Consider the following 15,156-nt stretch of genomic DNA (forward strand, 5'->3'; position numbering starts at 1 on the left):
TTATGACAAAACATGACAGGAAGGCTTGAAAAAACAGTATTACAAATGAAAAAATCCCTTTCAGTGTATTAAATAAAAATGTCTTCTTCAGGTGTAATACCACCAAATCATGGCACGTCACATCCGGTTGCATACAAAAATAGGTCGAAAAAAATATTCCCTTGAATTTGACAGTTGTAGGTAATTAATCCATCATTTTATTGCAGTAAAACATTTCTGGGTCATAAACATATACATGTATCTTGGGTATTTCAAAGAATCATTATTGTTTTATTTGGGGTTTCTATAGAATATTTTGGAAACTTGAGGTTGCATGGTTACTAAAGCTTGTACACAGGTTAAATAAGGGGCAAATTTGATTGGTAAACTGACAGTGATAGTTATTTTCTTATATGCAATGAAATGTTATGTTAATTTTTTAATTTGAAACAAAGATAAATTCTCCACATTTTTTTGAAAACTGCAAATTTAAAAAAAAAAAAAAAAGAAAATCAATGGAGGTATAACACCAATAGGCCAACGCCCTCTGTTTTTTCCTTTTTTTTTAAATTTTTGAACCCTAGTTTCAGATTTTTTAACATAGCGCCCTTCGATACCTTGCGCAAAAGATGCGCCTGTTTCTCCTCTACAAGACCTATATAGTCATACCCCGTGACACCCCTCATTATTTTTCTCTACAAGCCATGGAATAGGCCAACCCCCCTGTTTTTAACATTTTTTTCAAAATTTTGAGCTCTAGTTTAAGATTTTTGAACATAGCGCCCTTTGATACCTTGCGCAAAAGATGCGCCTGTTCCTCCTCTACAAGACCTATATAGTCATACCCCGTGACACCCCTCATTTTTTCTCTCTGGAAGCCATGGAATAGGCCAACCCCCCTGTTTTATAACATTTTTTTTCTAAATTTTGAGCTCTAGCTTCAGATTTTTGAACATAGCGCCCTTCGATACCTTGCGCAAAAGATGCGCCTGTTCCTCCTCTACGAGACCTATATAGTCATTCCCCGTGACACCCCTCATTTTTTCTCTCTGGAAGCCATGGAATAGGCTAACCCCCCTGTTTTTAACAATTTTTTTTTAAATTTTGAGCTCTAGTTTCAGATTTTTGAACATAGCGCCCTTCAATACGTTGCGCAAAAGATGTGCCTGTTTCTCCTCTACAAAACCTATATAGTCATACCCCGTGACACCCCTCATTATTTTTCTCTAGAAGCCATGGAATAGACCAACCCCCTGTTTTTAACAACTTTTTTTTTAAATTTTGAGCTCTAGTTTCAGATTTTTGAACATAGCGCCCTTCGATACCTTGCGCAAAAGATGCGCCTGTTTCTCCTCTACAAGACCTATATAGTCATACCCCGTGACACCCCTCATTATTTTTCTCTAGAAGCCATGGAATAGGCCAACCCCCCTGTTTTTAACAATTTTTTTTTTAATTCTTGAGCTCTAGTTTCAGATATTTGAACATAGCGCCCTTCGATACCTTGCGCAAAAGATGCGCCTGTTTCTCCTCTACAAGACCGATATAGTCATACCCAGTGTCACCCCTCATTATTTTTCTCTAGAAGCCATGGAATAGACCAACCCCCTGTTTTTAACAACTTTTTTTTTAAATTTTGAGCTCTAGTTTCAGATTTTTGAACAAATCCCCCGTCGATAACTTGCGCAAAAGATGCGCCTGTTTCTTTTTTACAAGATCTATATAGTCATACCCCGTGACACCCCTCATTATTTTTCTCTAGAAGCCATGGAAAAGGCCAACCCCCCTGTTTTTAACAATTCTTTTTTAAATTTTGAGCTCTAGTTTCAGATTTTTGAACATAGCGCCCTTCGATACCTTGCGCAAAAGATGTGCCTGTTTCTCCTCTACAAGACCTATATAGTCATACCCCGTGACACCCCTCATTATTTTTCTCTAGAAGCCATGGAATAGGCCAACCTCCCTGTTTTTAAGACTTTTTTTTCAAAATTTTGTGCTTTAGTTTCAGATTTTTGAACATAGCGCCCTTCGATACCTTACGCAAAAGATGCGCCTGTTTTTCCTCTACAAGACCTATATAGTCATACCCCGTGACACCACTAATTATTATTCTCTAGAAGCCATGGAATAGACCAACCCCCCTGTTTTTAACAATTGTTTTTTTTTAATTCTTGAGCTCTAGTTTCAGATTTTTGAACATAGCGCCCTTCGATACCTTGCGCAAAAGATGCGCCTGTTTCTCCTCTACAAGACCTATATAGTCATACCACGTGACACCCCTCATTATTTTTCTCTAGAAGCCATGGAATAGACCAACCCCCCTGTTTTTAACAATTTTTTTTTTTAAATTTGAGCTCTAGTTTCAGATTTTTGAACATAGCGCCCTCGATAGACCAACCCCCCTGTTTTTAACAATTTTTTTTTGAAATTTTGAGCTCTAGTTTCAGATTTTTGAACATAGCGCCCTTCGATACCTTGCGCTAAAGATGCGCCTGTTTCTCCTCTACAAGACCTATATAGTCATACCCCGTGACACCGCCCATTATTTTCTCTAGAAACCATGGAATAGACCAACCCCCTATTTTTAACAATTTTTTTTTTTAATTTTAAGCTCTAGTTTAAGATTTTTGAACATAGCGCCCTTCGATACTTTGGGCAAAAGATGCGCCTGTTTCTCCTCTACAACACCTATATAGTCACATTCCGTGACACCCCTCATTATTTCTCTCTAGAAGCCATGGAATAGGCCAACCCCCCTGTTTTTAACAGTTTTTTTTTTTTAATTTTGAGCTCTAGTTTCAGATTTTTGAACATAGCGCCCTTCGATACCTTGCGCAAAAGATGCGCCTGTTTCTCCTCTACAAGACCTATATAGTCATACTCCGTGACACCCCTCATTATTTTTCTCTACAAGCCATGGAATAGGCCAACCCCTGTTTTTAACATTTTTTTTTCAAAATTTTGAGCTATAGTTTCAGATTTTTGAACATAGCACCCTTCGATACCTTGCGCAAAAGATGCGCCTGTTTCTCTTCTACAAGATCTATATAGTCATAAACCTTGACACCCCTCATTATTTTTCTCTAGAAGCCATGGAAAAGGCCAACCTCCATGTTTTTAACATTTGTTTTTCAAAATTTTGAGCTCTAGTTTCAGATTTTTGAAAATAACGCCCTTCGATACCTTGCGCAAAAGATGCGCCTGTTTCTGCTTTTCAAGACCTATATAGTCATACCCCGTGACACTCCCCATTATTTTTCTCTAGAAGCCATTGAATAGACCAACCCCCCCGGTTTTTAACAATTTTTTTTTTTAATTTTGAGCTCTAGTTTCAGATTTTTGAACAAAGCACCCTTCGGTACCTTGCGCAAAAGATGCGCCTGTTTCTCCTCTACAAGACCTATATAGTCATACTGCGTGACACCCCTCATTATTTTTCTCTAGAAGCCATGGAATAGACCAACCCCCCTGTTTTTAACAATTTTTTTTTTTTAATTTTGAGCTCTAGTTTCAGATTTTTGAACATAGCGCCCTTCAATACCTTGCGCAAAAGATGCGCCTGTTTCTCCTTTTCAAGACCTATATAGTCATACCCCGTGACACTCCCCATTATTTTTCTCTAGAAGCCATTGAATAGACCATCCCCCCCGGTTTTTAACAATTTTTTTTTTTTAATTTTGAGCTCTAGTTTCAGATTTTTTTACATAGCGCCCTTCGGTACCTTGTGCAAAAGATGCGCCTGTTTCTCCTCTACAAGACCTATATAATCATACTGCGTGACACCCCTCATTATTTTTCTCTAGAAGCCATGGAATAGACCAACCCCCCTGTTTTTAACAATATTTTTTTTAAATTTTGAGCTCTAGTTTCAGATTTTTGAACATAGCGCCCTTCGGTACCTTGTGCAAGAGATGCGCCTGTTTCTCCTCTACAAGACCTATATAGTCATACTGCGTGACACCCATCATTATTTTTCTCTACAAGCCATGGAATAGACCAACCCCCCTGTTTTTAACAATTTTTTTTCAAAATTTTGAGCTATAGGTTCAGATTTTTGAACATAACACCCTTCGATACCTTGCGCAAAAGATGCGCCTGTTTCTACTCTACAAGACCTATATAGTCATACTCCGTGACACCCCTCATTATTTTTCTCTACAAGCCATGAAATAGGCCAACCCCTGTTTTTAAAATTTTTTTTTCAAAATTTTGAGCTATAGTTTCAGATTTTTGAACATAACACCCTTCGATACCTTGCGCAAAAAATGCGCCTGTTTCTCTTCTACAAGATCTATATAGTCATACCCCTTGAGCTCTAGTTTCAGATTTTTGAACATAGCGCCCTTCGATACCTTGCGCAAAAGATGCGCCTGTTTCTCCTCTACAAGACCTATATAGTCATACTCCGTGACACCCCTCATTATTTTTCTCTAGAAGCCATGGAATAGACCAACCCCCCTGTTTTTAACAATGTTTTTTTTTAATTTTGAGCTCTAGTTTCAGATTTTTGAACATAGCGCCCTTCGATACCTTGCGCAAAAGATGCGCCTGTTTCTCCTCTACAAGACCTAAATAGTCATACTCCGTGACACCCCTCATTATTTTTCTCTAGAAGCCATGGAATAGACCAACCCCCTGTTTTTAACAACTTTTTTTTTAAATTTTGAGCTCTAGTTTCAGATTTTTGAACATAGCGCCCTTCGATACCTTGCGCAAAAGATGCGCCTGTTTCTCTTCTACAAGATCTATATAGTCATACCCCTTGACACCCCTCATTATTTTTCTCTAGAAGCCATGGAAAAGGCCAACCTCCCTGTTTTTAACATTTGTTTTTCAAAATTTTGAGCTATAGTTTCAGATTTTTGAACGTAGCACCCTTCAATACCTTGCGCAAAAGATGCGCCTGTTTCTCCTGTTCAAGACCTATATAATCATACCCCGTGACACTCCCCATTATTTTTCTCTAGAAGCCATTGAATAGACCAACCCCCCCGGTTTTTAACAATTTTTTTTTTAAATTTTGAGCTCTAGCTTCAGATTTTTGAACATAGCACCCTTCGGTACTTGCGCAAAAGATGCGCCTGTTTCTACTCTACAAGACCTATATAGTCATTCTGCGTGACACCCCTCATTATTTTTCTCTAGAAGCCATGGAATAGACCAACCCCCCTGTTTTTAACAATATTTTTTTTAAATTTTGAACTCTAGTTTCAGATTTTTGAACATAGCGCCCTTCGATATCTTGCGCAAAAGATGCGCCTGTTTCTCCTCTACAAGACCTATATAGTCATACCCCATGACACCCCCCATTATTTTTCTCTAGAAGCCATGGAATAGACCAACCCTCTGTTTTTAACAATTTTTTTTTTTAATTTTGAGCTCTAGATTCAGATTTTTGAACATAGCGCCCTTCGATACCTTGCGCAAAAGATGCGCCTGTTTCTCCTCTACAAGACCTATATAGTCATACCCCGTGACACCCCCCATTATTTTTCTCTAGAAGCCATGGAATAGACCAACCCCCCTGTTTTTAACAATTTTTTTCTTAATTTTGAGCTCTAGTTTCAGATTTTTGAACATAGCGCCCTTCAATACCTTGCGCAAAAGATGCGCCTGTTTCTCCTTTTCAAGACCTATATAATCATACCCCGTGACACTCCCCATTATTTTTCTCTAGAAGCCATTGAATAGACCCCCCCCCCCCCCCCCCCCCCCCCCCCCCGGTTTTTAACAAATTTTTTTTTAAATTTTGAGCACTAGTTTCAGATTTTTCAACATAGCGCCCTTCGATACCTTGCGCAAAAGATGCGCCTGTTTCTCCCCTACAAGACCTATATAGTCATACCCCATGACACCCCCATTATTTTTCTCTACAAGCCATGGAATAGGCCAACCCCTGTTTTTAACATTTTTTTTTCAAAATTTTGAGCTCTAGTTTCAGATTTTTGAACATAGTGCCCTTCGATACCTTGCGCAAAAGATGCGCCTGTTTCTCCTCTACAAGACCTATATAGTCATACCCCGTGACACCCCCCATTATTTTTCTCTAGAAGCCATGGAATAGGCGAACCCCTGTTTTTAACAATTTTTTTTTTTTTAATTTTGAGCTCTAGTTTCAGATTTTTGAACATAGCGCCCTTCAATACCTTGCGCAAAAGATACGCCTGTTTCTGCTTTTCAAGACCTATATAATGATACCCCGTGACACTCCCCATTATTTTTCTCTAGAAGCCATTGAATAGACCAACCCCCCCGGTTTTTAACAATTTTTTTTTTAAATTTTGAGCTCTAGTTTCAGATTTTTGAACATAGCACCCTTCGGTACTTGCGCAAAAGATGCGCCTGTTTCTCCTCTACAAGACCTATATAGTCATTCTGCGTGACACCCCTCATTATTTTTCTCTAGAAGCCATGGAATAGACCAACCCCCCTGTTTTTAACAATATTTTTTTCAAATTTTGAACTCTAGTTTCAGATTTTTGAACATAGCGCCCTTCGATACCTTGCGCAAAAGATGCGCCTGTTTCTCCTCTACAAGACCTATATAGTCATACCCCATGACACCCCCCATTATTTTTCTCTAGAAGCCATGGAATAGACCAACCCTCTGTTTTTAACAATTTTTTTTTTTAATTTTGAGCTCTAGTTTCAGATTTTTGAACATAGCGCCCTTCGATACCTTGCGCAAAAGATGCGCCTTTTTCTCCTCTACAAGACCTATATAGTCATACCCCGTGACACCCCCCATTATTTTTCTCTATAAACCATGGAATAGACCAACCCCCCTGTTTTTAACAATTTTTTTCTTAATTTTGAGCTCTAGTTTAAGATTTTTGAACATAGCGCCCTTCGATACCTTGCGCAAAAGATGCGCCTGTTTCTCCTCTACAACACCTAAATAGTCAGATCCCGTGACACCCCTCATTATTTTTCTCTACAAGCCATGGAATAGGCCAACCCCCCTGTTTTCAACATTTTTTTTTTTTTAATTTTGAGCTCTAGTTTCAGATTTTTGAACATAGCGCCCTTCGATACCTTGCGCAAAAGATGCGCCTGTTTCTCCTCTACAAGACCTATATAGTCATACTCCGTGACACCCCTCATTATTTTTCTCTACAAGCCATGGAATAGGCCAACCCCTGTTTTTAACAATTTTTTTTTTTAATTTTGAGCTCTAGTTTCAGATTTTTGAACATAGCGCCCTTCAATACCTTGCGCAAAAGATGCGCCTGTTTCTCCTTTTCAAGACCTATATAATCATACCCCGTGACACTCCCCATTATTTTTCTCTAGAAGCCATTGAATAGACCAACCAACCCCCCCCCCGGTTTTTAACAATTTTTTTTTAAAAGTTTGAGCTCTAGTTTCAGATTTTTGAACATAGCGCCCTTCGGTACCTTGCGCAAAAGATGCGCCTGTTTCTCCTCTACAAGACCTATATAGTCATACTGCGTGACACCCCTCATTAATTTTCTCTAGAAGCCATGGAATAGACCAACCCCCCTGTTTTTAACAATATTTTTTTTAAATTTTGAGCTCTAGTTTCAGATTTTTGAACATAGCGCCCTTCGATACCTTGCGCAAAAGATGCGCCTGTTTCTCCTCTACAAGACCTATATAGTCATACCCCGTGACACCCCCCATTATTTTTCTCTAGAAGCCATGGAATAGACCAACCCTCTGTTTTTAACAATTTTTTTTTTTAATTTTGAGCTCTACTTTCAGATTTTTGAACATAGCGCCCTTCGATACCTTGCGCAAAAGATGCGCCTTTTTCTCCTCTACAAGACCCATATAGTAATACCCCGTGACACCCCCCATTATTTTTCTCTAGAAGCCATGGAATAGACCAACCCCCCTGTTTTTAACAATTTTTTTCTTAATTTTGAGCTCTAGTTTAAGATTTTTGAACATAGCGCCCTTCGATACCTTGCGCAAAAGATGCGCCTTTTTCTCCTCTACAAGACCCATATAGTAATACCCCGTGACACCCCCCATTATTTTTCTCTAGAAGCCATGGAATAGACCAACCCCCCTGTTTTTAACAATTTTTTTCTTAATTTTGAGCTCTAGTTTAAGATTTTTGAACATAGCGCCCTTCGATACCTTGCGCAAAAGATGCGCCTTTTTCTCCTCTACAAGACCCATATAGTAATACCCCGTGACACCCCCCATTATTTTTCTCTAGAAGCCATGGAATAGGCAAACCCCCCTGTTTTCAACATTTTTTTTTTTTTAATTTTGAGCTCTAGTTTCAGATTTTTGAACATAGCGCCCTTCGATACCTTGCGCAAAAGATGCGCCTGTTTCTCCTCTACAAGACCTATATAGTCATACTCCGTGACACCCCTCATTATTTTTCTCTACAAGCCATGGAATAGGCCAACCCCTGTTTTTAACAATTTTTTTTTTTAATTTTGAGCTCTAGTTTCAGATTTTTGAACATAGCGCCCTTCAATACCTTGCACAAAAGATGCGCCTGTTTCTCCTTTTCAAGACCTATATAATCATACCCCGTGACACTCCCCATTATTTTTTTCTAGAAGCCATTGAATAGACCAACCAACCCCCCCCCCCCGGTTTTTAACAATTTTTTTTTTAAATTTTGAGCTCTAGTTTCAGATTTTTGAACATAGCGCCCTTCGGTACCTTGCGCAAAAGATGCGCCTGTTTCTCCTCTACAAGACCTATATAGTCATACTGCGTGACACCCCTCATTAATTTTCTCTAGAAGCCATGGAATAGGCCAACCCCCCTGTTTTTAACAATTTTTTTTTTTAATTTTGAGCTCTAGTTTCAGATTTTTGAACATAGCGCCCTTCGATACCTTGCGCAAAAGATGCGCCTGTTTCTACTCTACAAGACAAATATAGTCATACTCCGTGACACCCCTCATTATTTTTCTCTACAAGCCATGGAATAGGCCAACCCCTGTTTTTAACAATTTTTTTTTCAAAATTTTGAGCTCTAGTTTCAGATTTTTGAACATGGCACCCTTCGATACCTTGCGCAAAAGATGCGCCTGTTTCTCCTCTACAAGATCTATATAGTCATACCCCTTGACACCCCTCATTATTTTTCTCTAGAAGCCATGGAAAAGGCCAACCTCCCTGTTTTTAACATTTGTTTTTCAAAATTTTGAGCTCTAGTTTCACATTTTTGAACATAACGCCCTTTGATACCTTGCGCAAACGATGCGCCTGTTTCTCCTCTACAAGACCTATATAGTCATACCCCGTGACACCCCCAATTATTTTTCTCTAGAAGCCATGGAATAGACCGCCCCTCTGTTTTTAACAATTTTTTTTTTTAATTTTGAGCTCTTGTTTCAGATTTTTGAACATAGCGCCCTTCATTACCTTGGGCAAAAGATGCGCCTGTTTCTCCTCTACAAGACCTATATAGTCATACCCCGTGACACACCTCATTATTTTTCTCTAGAAGCCATGGAATAGGCAAACCCCCCTGTTTTTAACATTTTTTTTCAAAATTTTGAGCTCTAGTTTCAGATTTTTGAACATAGCGCCCTTCCATACCTTGAGCAAAAGATGCGCCTGTTTCTCTTCTACAAGATCTATATAGTCAGACCCCGTGACACCCCTCATTATTTTTCTCTAGAAGCCATGGAATAGACCAACCCCCCTGTTTTTAAGAATATTTTTTTTTATATTTTGAGCTCTAGTTTCAGATTTTTGAACATAGCGCCCTTCGATACCTTGCGCAAAAGATGCGCCTGTTTCTCCTCTACAAGACAAATATAGTCATACTCCGTGACACCCCTCATTATTTTTCTCTACAAGCCATGGAATAGGCCAACCCCTGTTTTTAAAAAATTTTGTTCAAAATTTTGAGCTCTAGTTTCAGATTTTTTAACATAGCACCCTTCGATACCTTGCGCAAAATATGAGCCTGTTTCTCCTCTACAAGATCTATATAGTCATACCCCTTGACACCCCTCATTATTTTGCTCTAGAAGCCATGGAAAAGGCCAACCACCCTGTTTTTAACATTTGTTTTTCAAAATTTTGAGCTCTAGTTTCAGATTTTTTAACATAACGCCCTTCGATACCTTGCGCAAAAGATGCGCCTGTTTCTCCTCTACAAGACCTATATAGTCATACCCCGTGACACCCCCCATTATTTTTCTCTAGAAGCCATGGAATAGACCAACCCTCTGTTTTTAACAATTTTTTTTTTTAATTTTGAGCTCTACTTTCAGATTTTTGAACATAGCGCCCTTCGATACCTTGCGCAAAAGATGCGCCTTTTTCTCCTCTACAAGACCCATATAGTAATACCCCGTGACACCCCCCATTATTTTTCTCTAGAAGCCATGGAATAGACCAACCCCCCTGTTTTTAACAATTTTTTTCTTAATTTTGAGCTCTAGTTTAAGATTTTTGAACATAGCGCCCTTCGATACCTTGCGCAAAAGATGCGCCTTTTTCTCCTCTACAAGACCCATATAGTAATACCCCGTGACACCCCCCATTATTTTTCTCTAGAAGCCATGGAATAGGCAAACCCCCCTATTTTTAACATTTTTTTTCAAAATTTTGAGCTCTAGTTTCAGATTTTTGAACATAGCGCCCTTCGATACCTTGCGCAAAAGATGCGCCTGTTTCTCCTCTACAAGATCTATATAGTCAGACCCCGTGACACCCCTCATTATTTTTCTCTAGAAGCCATGGAATAGACCAACCCCCCTGTTTTTAAGAATATTTTTTTTTATATTTTGAGCTCTAGTTTCAGATTTTTGAACATAGCGCCCTTCGATACCTTGCGCAAAAGATGCGCCTGTTTCTCCTCTACAAGACAAATATAGTCATACTCCGTGACACCCCTCATTATTTTTCTCTACAAGCCATGGAATAGGCCAACCCCTGTTTTTAAAATTTTTTTTTCAAAATTTTGAGCTCTAGTTTCAGATTTTTGAACATAGCACCCTTCGATACCTTGCGAAAAAGATGAGCCTGTTTCTCCTCTACAAGATCTATATAGTCATACCCCTTGACACCCCTCATTATTTTGCTCTAGAAGCCATGGAAAAGGCCAACCTCCCTGTTTTTAACATTTTTTTTTTAAAATTTTGAGCTCTAGTTTCAGATTTTTGAACATAACGCCCTTCGATACCTTGCGAAAAAGATGCGCCTGTTTCTCCTCTACAAGACAAATATAGTCATACCCCGTGACACACCTCATTATTTTTCTCTAGAAGCCATGGAATAGGCAAACCCCCCTGTTTTTAACATTTTTTTTCAAAATTATGAGCTCTAGTTTCAGATTTTTTAACATAGCGCCCTTCGATACCTTGCGAAAAAGATGCGCCTGTTTCTCCTCTACAAGACAAATATAGTCATACCCCGTGACACCCCTCATTATTTTTCTCTAGAAGCCATGGAATAGACCAACCCCCCTGTTTTTAAGAATATATTTTTTATATTTTGAGCTCTAGTTTCAGATTTTTGAACATAGCGCCCTTCGATACCTTGCGCAAAAGATGCGCCTGTTTCTCGTCTACAAGACCTATATAATCATACCCCGTGACACCCCTCATTATTTTTCTCTAGAAGCCATGGAATAGGCCAACCCCCATTTCTGCAAATGTGTATCTTAGTTCAATTTAACAATGACATCAAAGGTGCTGTATTTTACAGGGAAGGACTACTTTTACATACGTTCTAAGTTGAAGTGGGTGCATTAGTGGTCTTACACCTACAAATAATCCCTTGACAGATGCAGATTTACTGTGGTACTGAATATTAGCCTAAAAAGAGATGTGACTTGTTTTATCAATGGATGGGATACATACCATTTCATGATAGAGTTGAAATTGCAATATTTGGACGGAATGTCTGCCTTTTTAAATATTTTTCATTTAACGGCCGTTGCTGTCTTATTCATTTTTTCGGTTGGTAGATATATCGCCTTATTGTTCGCTGGCTTATTGTTCGCTAGTTATTGTTTGCTAGCTTCAGCCTGGTTTAAAATAGTCAGTTTTAAAACATGCTATCGTGTTACCATTAAAAAGACAAACTATACAAGAACTGCACATAAGGTTTAGACATAGGCTTTCCATGAAGATTATATAAAATTAGATCATGATAACTTGTATGTATACCTATGGAAGATTTGCATGTACTTTCACGGCAATGGCTGCATGACTGCATTCTCTATAGACGACACGTTGATGATCATATTTTTTTTGGAAAATTGAAATTATCCCACACCAAATTTACTCTTTTTAAACACTTATTTCCTAAATGAATTCATATTATACACATACCTTGCTGAGTGAACATGGTCCGAGTACACAGTTATTTCGTAGTGCATTTCTTTTAGACAATAAATGAAAATTAAAAAAATCCCACCTGCGCTTTCTCAATAATATTTTTACAGTGTGTTGTACTACTTTTGGGACAAATTATATCAAAATTATAGAAAACTTCATCGGCTCTAACTCAAAATACGGACAATTTCATGCTAAGGGGGTCTTCAAATCTTTTGACAGCCTCCGAAGTGCTAATTTTTAACATTTTTCAGCTGGACCAAATCACTACTTTACTTTAAAATTCATGGCCCAATTTTTTTTACAGTGTCATTTCACCCCCCTACTTACTATTTGAGTCATAAAACATGGAGAAATAAATTTGGAAGGGGTATAAAAAAAATCGACAAGTAACACACTGTCCACACTAGGGACTATATTCGACGATAACTGTGTACCCGGACCTAATAGGGTAGAAAAAGTTGACCAATCTTAATGAAACTTGGTATGACCAAAGCTTATTAAATTATAAGACTGCTTACAAAGTTTCATGGCAATAGGATATATATTATAGACAATATGACTAATTCTATATTCAACTTTGAGTGTTAAATTTAGACGTTAAAATTGAAAATTTTCAACTATCAACATTTGGGGCTTAAAAAATTAAAATATTACAAAAAAATACTTTTGAAATGCCTTAATATATAATATATTATGTATTAAAAGCAATAGAGTACTCATTTGATTTATCAGACTTATAATGATTATTAAAAAGTCAAATTTATATGAGCCTGTGACTAAAAATGGAGGTTTTCCAATGAAGGGGGGCCTTACATGAAGATGTAATATTTTCCAGCAATTTTAAATTTGTAAAGCTTTTTGGTTATAAATAATCCTTACATATGTATTTAATGTACTTTAAATGGAAAGAAAACTTACAAATAACATATCACATTAGTTTAAAAGGGTCTTAGGCCAAGTAAGACTGAAAATAATTTAGGGTCAATTTAGGCCGTATCACATATTTACATTTAAAAATGCATATTGAAGCTATATGAAATAAAATTTTGTGTCTTTTCTATCATTTCTATACTCAGGTGACATGATATAATAAATCTGAGCACAAAAAGACTCTTGCATTCAACTTTTTTTGCAGACAGTATGGTCTGATACAAAGATTTTTCACTTTTTAGTGAAAAACATGCATGCAATTTTAGTCTCAACAGGCTTATATTTGAACCACTTGCTATCCTACAGAAGAAAAGAAAGATATTATGTGACATAAAACAGGTACAAAAGACATTGTTAAATGCTTTTTATACAAATTTAGTGAGGTCTTTATAATGGACTTCAACTTTTATGTTCCAAGATCCTCACATTTAACTTGATCCAAACAGGGCGTTAGACGAGGACCATATATACAACACATTTTGCACATATTGTCTGAGATAATCTTCTTTTCTGTAGATTCAGAGTTCACAAATGAGTAATACAACTGGATTGAAGCATAGAAACCCAAATATTGACACATAAAAACCTGTCAGATAGAAAGTCAGAATGCCACTTATGCATCAAAATTGAAAAAGCTATGAAATGCTTATTTTGACCATAAAATGCCAAAATTGGTCATTTTTGCAGAAATTCTATCAAATAAAAGTTTAAATCCTTTAGTTTTATGCTATTTGATAAATTGACACCATCAAATCACTCAGGGAAGTTGCCAAAGTACAGATTCTATATTTCCTGATTTCACCTCTTAGGTCCGAGTACACAGTTATTTCGTAGTGCATTTCTTTTAGACAATAAATGAAAATTAAAAAAGTCCCACCTGCGCTTTCTCAATAATATTTTTACAGTGTGTTGTACTACTTTTGGGACAAATTATATCAAAATTATAGAAAACTTCATCGGCTCTAACTCAAAATACGGACAATTTCATGCTAAGGGGGTCTTCAAATCTTTTGACAGCCTCCGAAGTGCTAATTTTTAACATTTTTCAGCTGGACCAAATCACTACTTTACTTTAAAATTCATGGCCCAAATTTTTTTACAGTGTCATTTCACCCCCCTACTTACTATTTGAGTCATAAAACATGGAGAAATAAATTTGGAAGGGGTATAAAAAAAAATCGACAAGTAACACACTGTCCACACTAGGGACTATATTCGACGATAACTGTGTACCCGGACCTAATAGGGTAGAAAAAGTTGACCAATCTTAATGAAACTTGGTATGACCAAAGCTTATTAAATTATAAGACTGCTTACAAAGTTTCATGGCAATAGGATATATATTATAGACAATATGACTAATTCTATATTCAACTTTGAGTGTTAAATTTAGACGTTAAAATTGAAAATTTTCAACTATCAACATTTGGGGCTTAAAAAATTAAAATATTACAAAAAAATACTTTTGAAATGCCTTAATATATAATATATTATGTATTAAAAGCAATAGAGTACTCATTTGATTTATCAGACTTATAATGATTATTAAAAAGTCAAATTTATATGAGCCTGTGACTAAAAATGGAGGTTTTCCAATGAAGGGGGGCCTTACATGAAGATGTAATATTTTCCAGCAATTTTAAATTTGTAAAGCTTTTTGGTTATAAATAATCCTTACATATGTATTTAATGTACTTTAAATGGAAAGAAAACTTACAAATAACATATCACATTAGTTTAAAAGGGTCTTAGGCCAAGTAAGACTGAAAATAATTTAGGGTCAATTTAGGCCGTATCACATATTTACATTTAAAAATGCATATTGAAGCTATATGAAATAAAATTTTGTGTCTTTTCTATCATTTCTATACTCAGGTGACATGATATAATAAATCTGAGCACAAAAAGACCCTTGCATTCAACTTTTTTTGCAGACAGTATGGTCTGATACAAAG

General features: G+C 37.1%; 2 long non-coding RNA genes across 14 annotated transcripts; both read right to left on the bottom strand.

Annotated features, from left to right (window-relative positions):
• Window positions 1–896: 896 nt before the first annotated feature.
• Window positions 897–12,998, bottom strand: LOC127726105 (uncharacterized). 12 transcript variants are annotated; one of them, XR_007993339.1, is made up of 7 exons: window positions 11,177–12,998; window positions 10,049–10,822; window positions 6,482–8,440; window positions 5,948–6,125; window positions 5,398–5,574; window positions 3,342–3,520; window positions 897–950 (listed from the first exon to the last, which is right to left on the bottom strand). It is a non-coding gene; the product is annotated as an uncharacterized LOC127726105 (long non-coding RNA). The 12 variants fall into 12 exon arrangements; XR_007993338.1 differs by lacking the exon at window positions 897–950 and having other exon boundaries at window positions 3,052–3,520; XR_007993344.1 differs by lacking the exons at window positions 897–950; window positions 5,398–5,574; window positions 5,948–6,125 and adding an exon at window positions 4,332–4,547 and having other exon boundaries at window positions 3,052–3,520; window positions 6,874–8,440.
• LOC127726106 (uncharacterized) lies at window positions 1,870–2,522 on the bottom strand. 2 transcript variants are annotated; one of them, XR_007993347.1, is made up of 2 exons: window positions 2,378–2,522; window positions 1,870–1,938 (listed from the first exon to the last, which is right to left on the bottom strand). It is a non-coding gene; the product is annotated as an uncharacterized LOC127726106 (long non-coding RNA). The 2 variants fall into 2 exon arrangements; XR_007993348.1 differs by lacking the exon at window positions 2,378–2,522 and adding an exon at window positions 2,297–2,359.
• Window positions 12,999–15,156: the final 2,158 nt, after the last annotated feature.

This window comes from Mytilus californianus, unplaced genomic scaffold (assembly GCF_021869535.1).
Source record: "Mytilus californianus isolate M0D057914Y unplaced genomic scaffold, xbMytCali1.0.p SCAF_16, whole genome shotgun sequence".
Classification (NCBI taxonomy): Eukaryota; Metazoa; Mollusca; class Bivalvia; order Mytilida; family Mytilidae; genus Mytilus; species Mytilus californianus.